This window comes from Arachis hypogaea, chromosome 10 (assembly GCF_003086295.3).
Source record: "Arachis hypogaea cultivar Tifrunner chromosome 10, arahy.Tifrunner.gnm2.J5K5, whole genome shotgun sequence".
NCBI classification, from domain to species: Eukaryota; Viridiplantae; Streptophyta; class Magnoliopsida; order Fabales; family Fabaceae; genus Arachis; species Arachis hypogaea.
In genome coordinates this window covers 71,830,683-71,843,768 of record NC_092045.1, presented here as the reverse complement: position 1 = coordinate 71,843,768, position 13,086 = coordinate 71,830,683, and positions in this window count along the sequence as shown.

The window sequence follows — 13,086 nt, the reverse complement described above, 5'->3', positions numbered from 1 at the left end:
ACCTTACGTGAGTAAGGGTCGATCCCACAGAGATTGTCGTATGAAGCAAGCTATGGTCACCTTGTAAATCTCAGTTAGGCAGATTAAATTGGTTTATGGTGAGTTCGAAAATTAATAAATAAATAGAAAATAAAAAGGGATAGAAATACTTATGTAAAGCAATAGTGGGAATTTCAGATAAGTGTGTGAAGATGCTGTGCTCCTCTCGTATCTCTATTTTTACATTCATCCAATCCTTCCTACTCCTTTCCATGGCAAGCTGTATGTAGGGCATCATCGTTGTCAATGGCTACATCCCATCCTCTCAGTGAAAACGTTCCTATGCTCTGTCACAGCACGGCTAATCATCTGTCGGTTCTCAATCAGGTTGGAATAGAATCCCTTGATTCTTTTGCGCTTGTCATCACGCCCAGCCTTCAGGAGTTTGAAGCTCGTCACAGTCATTCAATCCCAGAATCCTACTCGGAATACCATAGACAAGGTTTAGACTTTCCGGATCCTCATGAATGTCGCCATCTATCTAGCTTATACCACGAAGATTCTGTTGGGGAATCTAAGAGATATGCGCCCTGCCTAAAGTAGAACGGAAGTGGTTGTCAATCACGTGCGTTCATAGGTGAGAATAATGATGAGTGTCACGGATCATCACATTCATCAAAGTTAAGTATAACGTATATCTTGGAATAAGGATAGAAGAGAATTGAATAGAAAGTAATAATAATTGTATTGAAACTTGAGGTACAGCAGTGCTCCACACCCTTAATCTATGGTGTGCAGAAACTCCACTGTTGAAAATACATAAGTAAAAGGTTCAGGCATGGCCGAATGGCCAGCCCTCTCCATGATCAAGAGACCGAATAGTCAAAAGATTAAACTGTCAAAAGATTCTAATACAATAGTAAAAAGTCTTATTTATACTAAACTAGCTACTAGGGTTTACATGAGTAAGTAATTGATGCATGAATCCACTTTCGGGGCCCACTTGGTGTATGCTTAGGCTGAGCTTGATCTATCCACGAGCTGAGGCTACTCTTGGAGTTGAACTCCAAGTTATAACGTGTTTTGGGCGTTCAACTCCGGATCATGACGTGTTTCTGGAGTTTAACTCCAGACAGAAGCATGTACTTGGCGTTCAACGCCAGGTTACGTCGTCAATTTCCGAATAAAGTATGGACTATTATATATTGCTGGAAAGCTCTGGATGTCTACCTTCCAAAGCCGTTGAGAGCGCGCCATTTGGAGTTCTGTAGCTCCAGAAATTCCATTTTGAGTGCAGGGAGGTCAGATTCCAACAGCATCAGCAGTCCTTTGTCAGAAATTACCTGAAATCACAGAAAAACACACAAACTCATATTAAAGTCCAGAAATGTGAATTTAACATAAAACTAATGAAAACATCCCTAAAAGTAGCTTGAACTTACTAAAAACTACCTAAAAACAATGCCAAAAAGCGTATAAATTATCCGCTCATCAGCAACATAAATAATAAACAGATAAAAGTATTAGAGTATCCAAAGTAGAAGAGAAACATAAATTAAAGAACATTAAACCTGTGATGAAAAAGTAATATTGCTAATTTCTAAAAATCCTAATCCTAAATTCTTAAGAGAGAGGAGAGAACATCTCTCTCTAAAAACTACATCTAAAACTATGAAAAGTGAATTATGAAAGCATGATTATGAATGGATGCATTTTCCCACTTTATAGCCTCTAATCTGTATTTTCTGGGCCAAAAACTGGGTCAAACACAGCCCAGAAATCGCTGATTGTGAAATATGGTCCGTATAGGTCCCGGCAAAGTGACGCGGAGGCGTCATCCACGCATCCGCGCGGATTGAAGTTCGCAAATGCGATGCGTCTGCGTGGAGCGCGCATTTGCATCGCCTATCTATACGGCCACATGGCGAATTATATATCAAATCGAAGCCCCAGACGTTAGCTTTCCAATGCAAGTAAATTCGCATCATTTGAACCTCTATAGCTCAAGTTATGATCATTTTAGTGGGAGAGGGTTAGGCTGACAGCTTTTCAGTTCCTTCAATTTCTTGTATTCTTTCCACTTTCGCATGCTTCATTTCCATCCTCTAAGCCATTCCTGCCCTGTAATTTCTGAAATCACTTAACACACATATCAAGGCATCTAATGGTAAAAAGAGAGGATTAAAATAAAAGGAAATAAAAGCCAAAGAAGCATGTTTTCAATCATAGCACAGAATCAGGAAGGAAAATATAAAACATGCAAATCATATGAATAAGTGGGTAAAGAGTTGATAAAATTCACTCAATTAAGCACAAAATAAACCATAAAATAGTGGTTTATCAACCTCCCCACACTTAAACATTAGCATGTCCTCATGTTAAGCTCAAGAGAAGCTATAAAGAAGTGAAGGGGAATGATAGAGAGTATGCAATGCAACCTATCTATGTGAATGCAACTACATGCAAAATGTTTCTACCTACTTGGTTAAAAGTAAATAAGTTCTCCAAGACAAATATGAATCAAATTCCGCTAATTCAAATTACACAATAAAAGACAAGTAAACTTGTAAGAAGATAGCTCATGAAAGCAGGGAACATAGAATCAAGCATTGAACCCTCACTGGTATTGTATATCACTCTAGTCTCTCAAGTGTATAGGGTACTTCACTCTAATCTTCTCTAATCATGCTTTCTAAACTTTGTTCTTCAGCTAACTGATCAACAAATATTTAGTATACCAATGCAAACATCATGAGGTCTTTCAAGGTTGTAATGCGGCCAAGGCAGGGGTGAGGATATATGTATGGCTAAGTGAGCTATAAATTGAATCTTTGAATAGCCTAAGCTCTCACATAAACACACACACACACTCTATATAACTCTAAATTCATACCTGACTACCCATAATTCCCACTTTTGTATCACATACTCATGTACCAAACTTTTGATATTTCTTTACTTTTATCACATGTGCATTGATCTTTCTATTAAAGCTTAACATTGGGGTAATTTTGTCCCCTTATTTATTGAATATTTTTTTTGAATCATAAAAATAAACATAACATTGTCAATGCACATGGATTTTTTTTATTTTTTTTATTTTTTTCTATTTTGGTTTTTCATGAGTAGGTTCCCAAATTTCCAATATTTAAATAAATTAGAAACATGATACATTCCCTTATTAACCTATGTTCCCACAGTTTTCCCACACTTAGTTGATACACAATCTCTATCTTAAGTTAACCAAAGATTCAATTGGGATATTTAATTTGTTTTTCTGCTTAAGGCTACTGATGTGGTTATAGAACAGAAGGGGATTAAAAAGCTCAAAGTGGCTAACAAAGATAATTTAAAGGGTAGGCTTATTTGGGATAAGTGAGCTAAAACAAGTAATGGCCTCAATCATATGCAAGCATGTAAATACACTAAATATTGGACATATAGATTGGAACAAATTGAAGATTGCAATAATAGAGAAGAAAACACATAAGAAAAAATATTTATGGTTAAATAATGTAACCATGTAATTAAGCTCAAATCTCACAGGTTGTGTGTTCTTTAGCTCAAAAACCATGTTTCAAATACAACTTCAAACAAATTTAACACAAAAGTTTTTATTTAAATTAGTGAAATTTTATAAAAAAATTTTGAAAAAGAAAATATTACTTCAACCAAGTAGTGACTAAATGCATAAAATCAAACAAACATGCAATCAAATATGCAAATGCAGCAATAAACAAACAAAGAAAATAGAATATTGGTGTTGAAAAGAAGGTAACTAACCCCTGGAAGTCGGTATCGACCTCCCCACACTTAAAGATTGCACCGTCCTCGGTGCATGCTAAGTTGTACAAGTGGATGGGGGTTGTGGTTCCTCAGCTGGTGCTCTTTTTATTCCTTTTCTTGGCGGTGGTTTGGGAGTAGCTTTCTCTTTACCTTTCTTGGTGGCCATCCTGAAAGGAAACGAGGAAAGATATTAGCATTCAAGGGTTATAGCAAGGAAAAGAATAGGAAAGGGGGTAATCAATGCACAGGTATAGATAATGATATGAACACATGGTCATGACTACATGTGGCAAATCAACAATGGAAATATAGCAAGTGCATGTGAGGAAAATTAAATGCAAGGTGTTTATTGGCATGCCGGCAAAGGGCATGAGTAGCATAGGTCAAGCATTCAATGTCCAAATTAGATTACCAAGTCTCTCAAATTAATAATACGTTTGTAAAGACAATTATATTTAAATAATAAAATAGAGAAAGGGTTATGTGAAAAGCAGGCATTTAGAGTAGTAGATTTAAAAGAGATCCAAGAATAGTGCAAAATGCCATATGGGCGTTTCACAAACACAAAGCATGCATATTAAATAAGGTATGGAAAATATTAATTAGAACATGCAAGCAACCCTATAAAAATAATATATAATTGTCAAATAATTTCTCAACAATCCACAAAATAAATATCAACACCAATAAAAATATGTATGAATGCAATGAATGAAAGTATGCAGATAAAGTAAGTAAAATAGAAAGAAGGAAAAGAAGGATGAGAAGTTAAAGAGATGAAGAGAAAGGAAGGAAGAAAGGAGGAAGGGGGAAGGAAGAAATAAGAAAGGAAGAGAAAAAGTAGGATTTGGGGAAGAAAAAAAATAAGATATTATGGCAGAATAAGATAAGATGTGCGCCACTGGTGACGCGGACACGTGAGGCACGCGTTCGCGCAGGAAGCACGTAAGTGAGGTGACGCGGGAGCGTCGGTCACGCGGACGCGTGACATGGTTTGTGCTAGTGGCGCGAGGGCAGCCGCCCGCTCGTGCAACTTTATGTTTGAAACTCATTTTGCCAAAATTTAGGGTGACGCGGTCGCGTGATGGACGCGATCGCGTGGATGGCCTGAATTTGAAAACGGTGCGGACGCGTGGGGCACGCGTACGCATGGCAAGGCTTGTGCTTCTAGCACGAGTCCAGCCCAATTCTAGCTCAACTCTCGGCCATACACCCTTTTTACGTCGATTTTGAGGCGCGCGTTCACGTGGATGACGCGGACGCGTGGGAGGCATTTTTCCTACATGACGTGAACGCGTCGATCAATTTTTGTGCCAAAGGCACGCCTCCAGCCATGCATTCGCGTGACTCTCTGTTCAATTTGCTATCTTCCCAACGAACTTGTGACGCAGACGCGTCAGCGACGCTTACGCGTCGCGTGCGTGATTTTTTTTATATGCAGTATGCAGAATGAAAAATGCAATGAATGTTATGCAAAAATTCCAGGTTCAATCAAAATTCAAAAATAGACAAAAATTCAAACTGAAGAAGAAACGATCATACCATGGTGGGTTGTCTCCTACCTAGCACTTTTAGTTAAAGTCCTTAAGTTGGACATTTGATGAGCTTCCTGTCATGGTGGCTTATGCTTGTACTGATCCAGCAATCTCCACCAATGTTTGAAGTTCCAACAGCCTCCGGGATCCCAAACTTTGTTTCTACACCCGTCTTTAAGTGGATCCTGATGATTCCATCCGGGTAGCAGGCAATCTAAATCCTCAGGGGAGCTATCAAATAACTTTCTAAAATCCTCAGGGGAGCTGCCAAATAACTTCCTAGACCCTTTCAGTTGAGCTCTACACCAACTTTTGCGTTTAAACTTAAAACTTCCAAACATAATGAACCTTGCAGGACAATTCTTTCCACTAACCATCTTCCTCTTACTCTTAATTCCACAAAGAGCTCTAAGTTGACCATCTATCTCCAGTAGCCCATATTCAAGTGGAATTAGAAAGCTAAGGGATATGAATTACCCACTTGAATGTTGTTAATGATGATGGCAACTTCGGGGGAGGTGTTTCTAATGAACGTGCAAGCTCCACTCCCTTGTGCTCCTCTTCGACATCTGCCACCTCTTTGTAATCTTCAATATCAACCTCTTCCTTTTGGTGAATTTCTTCCAATTTAATCTCTTCTTCATTGTTCACCAAGGGCATGGGATGTTGTGCTTCTTCTTTAATTTTCATGTCAAGTCCAATGGGAGAGGATTCAAATGTAGATAAGAATTCATTAATGATTGAATCCATCTCTTGATCGTCTCCTTCAAAGTCTTCAACCATGATATGCTTTGGAGGTTGTACACCCTCCTCAACATCAGTTTCAAACGTCTTTGAAGGAGGCTCTATAACTTGACTTTCCCATGGAGGTTCAGCATCTCCTAAGTCTTTAACCACTTTTTCCTCTTCAATGGCAGGCGTAGCTTCTTCCAATTGTTCCAATGCAAAATCGTGCTGCTCGCTATCCACCGGAGTGCCCAACTTTTCCTTCCTACTACGTTCTTCAATAGATTTTCCACATGAAGCCATGCGGGTTCTTTGAATGTCCGAACGTCAGAAAGGTAATTGATTTCTTGCTTGATCCAGGTATTCAAGTATGAAATCGTATTCATCCTTGATGATTTCCTGTTCAACTATTTCTTCACCTTCAAGTACAAAATCCTCCTTGTTATCTTCTTTCACTAGTTCTTCAACCGCGCTGTCAACTTCAAGGGTCTCTACTACCTTCACCTTTAGTGCCTCCTCTAGCTCCTTATGAAGTATGGATTCGCGAAGATGATCATTTCTCTCTTGTTCTATGTCAATAATATCAGTGGGATCATGTTGCTCTTGGATTGATGGATGTTGGCGCTCTTCCATGGATGATGGTGATGGGATGGGTGGATCATTATGTGGTTGAGATGGAAGTGCAGTGGAGCTTGAGGGTTGAATATTGGGTGTAGAGGGTTGGCCCATGCGGGATATCAGTGCTTGAAGAGTAGAGGTAAGACTAGTGATAGAGGCAAGTTTGCTTTCCATGGAGGTTTGGGGTGCATAGGTGGTGGACGAAATTGTAATCATCAATGTTGTACTCTTTGTTATTGTATGGAATATATTCCATTATGATGGCTCTTTGCTATGTGTGGACACAACTCCATTCAACTAACCAGCAAGTGTACTGGCTCGTCCAAGTAATAAACCTTACGTGAGTAAGGGTCGATTCCACAGAGATTGTTAGTATGAAGCAAGCTATGGTCATCTTGTAAATCTCAGTCAGGCGGATTTAAATAAATTATGGAATTTGGAAAATCAAATAATAGTAAATAAAATAAAGATAAAGTTACTCATGTAATCCAATGATGGGGATTTCAGATAGGCGTATGGAGATGCTGTGCTCCTCCTGAATCTCTGCTTTCCTACTGCTTTTATCCAATTTTATCACTCCCTTCTACGGCAAGCTGTATGTATGGCATCACTGTTGTCAATGGCTACATCCCATCCTCTCAGTGAAAAAGATGCAAATGCTCTGTCACAGCACGGCTAATCATCTGTCGGTTCTCAATCAGGTTGGAGTAGAATCCCTTGATTCTTTTGCGTCTGTCACTAACGCCCAGCCTTCAGGAGTTTCAAGCTCGTCACAGTCATTCAATTCCGGAATCCTACTCGGAATACTACAGACAAGGTTAGACCTTCCGGATTCCCATGAATGCCGCCATCAATTCTAGCTTATACCACGAAGATTCTGATTAAGGAATCCAAGAGATATGCGCCCGGTCTAAGGTAGAACGGAAGTGGTTGTCAATCACGCGCGTTCATAGGTGAGAATGATGATGAGTGTCACAGATCATCACATTCATTAAGTTGAAGTCCAACGAATATCTTAGAACAGGAATAAATCGAATTGGATAGAAAATAATAGTAATTGCATTAAAACTTGAGGTACAGCAGAGCTCCACACCCTTAATCTATGGTGTGTAGAAACTCCACCATTGAAAATACATAAGTGAAAGGTTCAGGCATGGCCGAATGGCCAGCCCCCAAAACGTGATCAATAGTCTCCTCAGATGAAGAATAAAATAAAACTGAGACCAAAGATGTCTAATACAATAGTAAATTATCCTATTTATACTAGACTAGCTACTAAGGTTTACATGAGTAAGTAATTGATGCATAAATCCACTTTCAGGGCCCACTTGGTGTGTGTTTGGGCTGAGCTTGATCTATCCACGAGCTGAGGCTTCTTTTGGAGTTGAACGCCAAATTGTAACGTGTTTTGGGCGTTCAACTCCAGGTCGTGACGTGTTTCTGGCGTTTTACTCCAGACAACAACATGGAACTGGCGTTGAGCGCCAGTTTACGTCATCAATTCCCGAATAAAGTATAAACTACTATATATTGCTGGAAAGCTCTGGATGTCTACTTTTCAACGCCGTTGAGAGCACGCCATTTGGAGTTCTGTAGCTCTAGAAAATCCATTTTGAGTGCAGGGAGGTTAGATTCCAACAGCATCAGCAGTCCTTTGTCAGCCTCCTATCAGAGTTTTGCTCAAGTCTCTCAATTTCAGCCAGAAATTACCTGAAATCACAGAAAAATACACAAACTCATAGTAAAGTCCAGAAATGTGAATTTAACATAAAAACTAATGAAAACATCCCTAAAAGTAGCTTGAACTTACTAAAAACTACCTAAAAACAATGCCAAAAAGCGTATAAATTATCCGCTCATCACAACACCAAACTTAAATTGTTGCTTGTCCCCAAGCAACTGAAAATCAAATAGGATAAAAAGAAGAGAATATACTATAAATTCCAAAATATCAATGAATATTAATTCTAATTAGATGAGCGGGACTTGTAGCTTTTTGCTTCTGAACAGTTTTGGCATCTCACGTTTTCCTTTGAAGTTCAGAATGATTGGCTTCTCTAGGAACTTAGAATTTCAGATGGTGTTATTGATTCTCCTAGTTAAGTATGTTGATTCTTGAACACAGCTACTTATGAGTCTTGGCCGTGGCCCTAAGCACTTTGTTTTCCAGTATTACCACCGGATACATAAATGCCACAGACACATGACTGGGTGAACCTTTTCAGATTGTGACTCAGCTTTGCTAGAGTCCCCAGTTAAAGGTGTCCAGGGCTCTTAAGCACACTCTTTTGCTTTGGATCACGACTTTAACCACTCGGTCTCACGCTTTTCACTTGAGCCTTCATGACACAAGCACATGGTTAGGGACAGCTTGGTTTAGTCGCTTAGGCCTAGATTTTATTTCCTTGGGCCTTCCTATCCATTGATGCTCAAAGCCTTGGATCCTTTTTACCCTTGCCTTTTGGTTTTAAGGGCTATTGGCTTTTTCTGCTTGCTTTTTCTTTTTCTCTCTATTTTTTTTCGCAAGCTTTTGTTTTTCACTGCTTTTTCTTGCTTCAAGAATCAATTTCATGATTTTTCAGATTATCAATAACATTTCTCTTTGTTCATCATTCTTTCAAGAGCCAACAGTTTTAACATTCATAAACAACAAGATTAAAAATATGCACTGTTCAAGCATTTATTCAGAAAATAAAAAGTATTGTCACCACATCAATATAATTAAACTAAATTCAAGGATAAATTTGGAATTCATGTACTTCTTTGTTCTTTTGAATTAAAAATATTTTTCATTTAAGAGAGGTGAAGGATTAATGGAATTATTCATAACTTTAAGACATAGTTACTAAACACTAATGATCATGAAGGAGAGACACAAAACATAGATAAACATTTAATATAAAAACCGAATAGTAGAAAAGTAAGAACAAGGAATGAATCCACCTTAGTGGTGTCTTCTTCTTGAAGGACCAACAATGTCCTTAAGCTCTTCTATGTCCCTTCCTTGCCTTTGTTGCTCCTCCCTCATTGCTCTTTGATCTTCTCTTATTTCATGGAGAATGATGGAGTGCTCATGATGTTCCACCATTAATTGTTCCACATTGTAGCTCAAATCTTCTAGGGAAGTGTTGAGTTGTTCCCAATAGTTGTTAGGAGGAAAGTGCATCCCTTGAGGCATCTCAGGGATTTCTTGATGATGAGCTTCCTCATGCATCTCTTGAGATCCGTAGAGGGTCTCTCTTGCTTGCTCTATCCTCTTCTTGGTGATGGGCTTATCCTCTTCAATGAGGATGTCTCCTTCTATGATAACTCCAGCTGAGTAACATAGATGGCAAATAAGATGAGGAAAAGCTAGCCTTGCCATGGTGGAGGACTTTTTAGCTATTTTGTAGAATTCATGGGAGATGACTTCATGAACTTCTACTTCCTCTCCAATCATGATGCTATGAATCATGATGGCCTGATCCACAGTAACTTCAGATCGGTTGCTAGTGGGGATGATGGAGCGTTGAATGAACTCTAACCAACCTCTAGCCACAGGCTTGAGGTCCAGTCTTCTTAGTTGAACCGGCTTGCCTTTGGAGTCTCTTTTCCATTGAGCTCCTTCCACACATATGTCCATAAGAACTTGGTCCAACCTTTGATTAAAGTTGACCCTTCTAGTGTAGGGGCATTCATCTCCTTGCATCATGGGCAAGTGGAATGCCAACCTCACATTTTCCGAACTAAAATCTAAGTATTTCCCCCAAACCATTGTGAGATAATTCTTTGGACTCGGATTCACACTTTGATCATGGTTCCTAGTGATCCATGCATTGGCATAGAATTCTTGAACCATTAAGATTCCGACTTGTTGCATGGGGTTGGTTAGGACTTCCCAACCTCTTCTTCGGATTTCATGTCAGATCTCTGAATACTCACTTTTCTTGAGTTTGAAAGGGACCTCAGGGATCACTTTCTTCTTTGCCAAAACATCATAGAAGTGGTCTTGATGGCTTTTGGAGATGAATCTTTCCATCTCCCATGACTCGGAGGTGGAAGCTTTTGTCTTCCCTTTTCCTTTTCTAGAGGAATCTCCGGCCTTAGGTGCCATTGATGGTAATGGAAAAACAAAAAGATTATGCTTTGACCACACCAAACTTAAAATATTGCTCGCCGTCGAGCAAGAGAAGAAAGAAGAGAAGAAGAAGAAAAAGAAAATATGGAGGAGAGTGAGGGAAGATGTTTCGGCCAAGGTGTAGAAGAGAGGGTTTGTGTTGTGTGAAAATGAAGTAGAATGGAAGGGTATATATAGGGAGGGGAGTGGTTGTAGTTTCGGTCATTTAGGGTGGGTTTGGGTGGGAAAGATATTTGAATTTTGAAGGTGGGTGGGGTTTATGGGGAAGAGTGGATGGATGTGAGTGGTGAATGGGGTAATTGGGAAGAGAGGTTTGAGGTGATTGGTGAAGGGTTTTTGGGGAAGTGTGTTTATTGGAAAGAGAGAATGAATGTTGAGAAGAGGGGAGAATATGTTAGGTGGGGATCCTGTGGGGTCCACAGATCCTGAGATGATCTTGTGGGGTCCACAGATCCTGTGGTGTCAAGAATTTACATCCCTGCACCAATTAGGCATGTAAAATGCCTTTACACACTATTCTGGCATTTAAACGCCGAAGTGATGCACACTCTGGGCGTTCAACGCCCATGTGTAGCATGTTTCTGGCATTGAACGCCAGTTCCATGCTTGTTACTGGCGTTCAGTGCCAGCTTTCCTCAAGGCATATTCCTGGCGTTCAAATGCCAGGATGTTGCTTGTTTCTGGCGTTCAGCGCCAGAAACATGCTCTGTTCTGGCGTTGAACGCCAGCCATATGCACCTTACTAGCGTTTAAACGCCAGTAAGTCCTTCCTCCAGGGTGTGATTTTTCTTCTGCTATTTTTTATTCTGTTTTTAATTTTAGTATTTTTTTTGTGACTCCACATGATCATGAACCTAATAAAACACAAAATAACAATAAAATAAAATTAAAATTAGATATATAAAAATTGGGTTGCCTCCCAACAAGGGCTTCTTTAGTGTCATTAGCTTGACAGTGGGCTCTCATGGAGCCTCACAGATATTCAGAGCATGATGAGGGCCTCCCAACACCAAACTTAGAGTTTGACTGTGGGGGCTCTTTTTGACTCTGTACTGAGAGAAGCTTTTCATGCTTCCTCTCCATGGTTGCAGAGGAAGGTCCTTGAGCTTTAAACACAAGGTAGTCCCCATTCAATTGAAGGACTAATTCTCCTCTGCTAACATCAATCACAGCTTCTGTTATGGCTAGGAAGGGTCTTCCAAGGATGATGAATTCATCTTCTTCCTTCCTAGTGTCTAAGATTGTGAAATCAGCAGGGATGTAAAGGCCTTCAACCATTACTAACACGTCCTCTACTAATCCATAAGCTTGTCTTACTGACTTGTCTGCCAATTGAAGTGAGAATAAGGCAGGCTGTACTTCAATGGTCCCCAGTTTCTCCATTACAGAGAGTGGCATAAGATTTATGCCTGACCCCAGGTCACACATAGCCTTGTTAAAGGTCATGGTGCCTATGGTACAGGGTATTACGAATTTACCAGGATCTTGTCTCTTTTGAGGTAGAGTTTTCTGAATCCATGTATCTAGTTCACTGAGCAAGGGGGATTCACCTTCCTAAGTCTCATTACCAAACAACTTGGCATTCAGCTTCATGATAGCTCCTAGATATTGAGCAACTTGCTCTCCAGTTACATCTTCATCCTCTTCTGAGGAGGAATAGTTTTCAGAGCCCATGAATGGCAGAAGAAGATTTAGTGGAATCTCTATGGTCTCTATATGAGCCTCAGATTCCTTTAGGTCCTCAATGGGGAACTCCTTCTTGTTTGAGAGACGTCCCAGGAGGTCTTTCTCACTAGGATTTACGTCCTTCTCCTCCCTTGTGCATTCGGCCATATTGATTACTTCAATGGCCTTGCAATCTCCTTTTGGATTCTCTTCTGTATTGCTTGGGAGAATACTGGGAGGAGTTTCAATGACTTTCTTACTCAGCTGGCCCACTTGTGCCTCCAGATTTCTAATGGAAGACCTTTTTCACTCATGAAACTTAAAGTGGCTTTTGACAAATCAGAGACTAAGTTTGCTAAATTAGAGGGGCTCTGTTCAGAATTTTCTGTCTGTTGCCGAGAAGATGATGGAAAAGGCTTGTTATTACTGAGCCTATTTCTTCCACCATTGTTAAAGCCTTGTTGAGGCTTTTGTTGATCCTTCCATGAGAAATTTGGATGATTTCTCCATGATAAGTTGTAGGTGTTTCCATAAGGTTCACCCATGTAATTAACCTCTGCCATTGCAGGGTTCTCAGGATCATAAGCTTCTTCAGAAGCTGCCTCTTTAGTACTGTTGGATGCATTTTGCTATCCATTCAGACTTTGAGAGATCATGTTG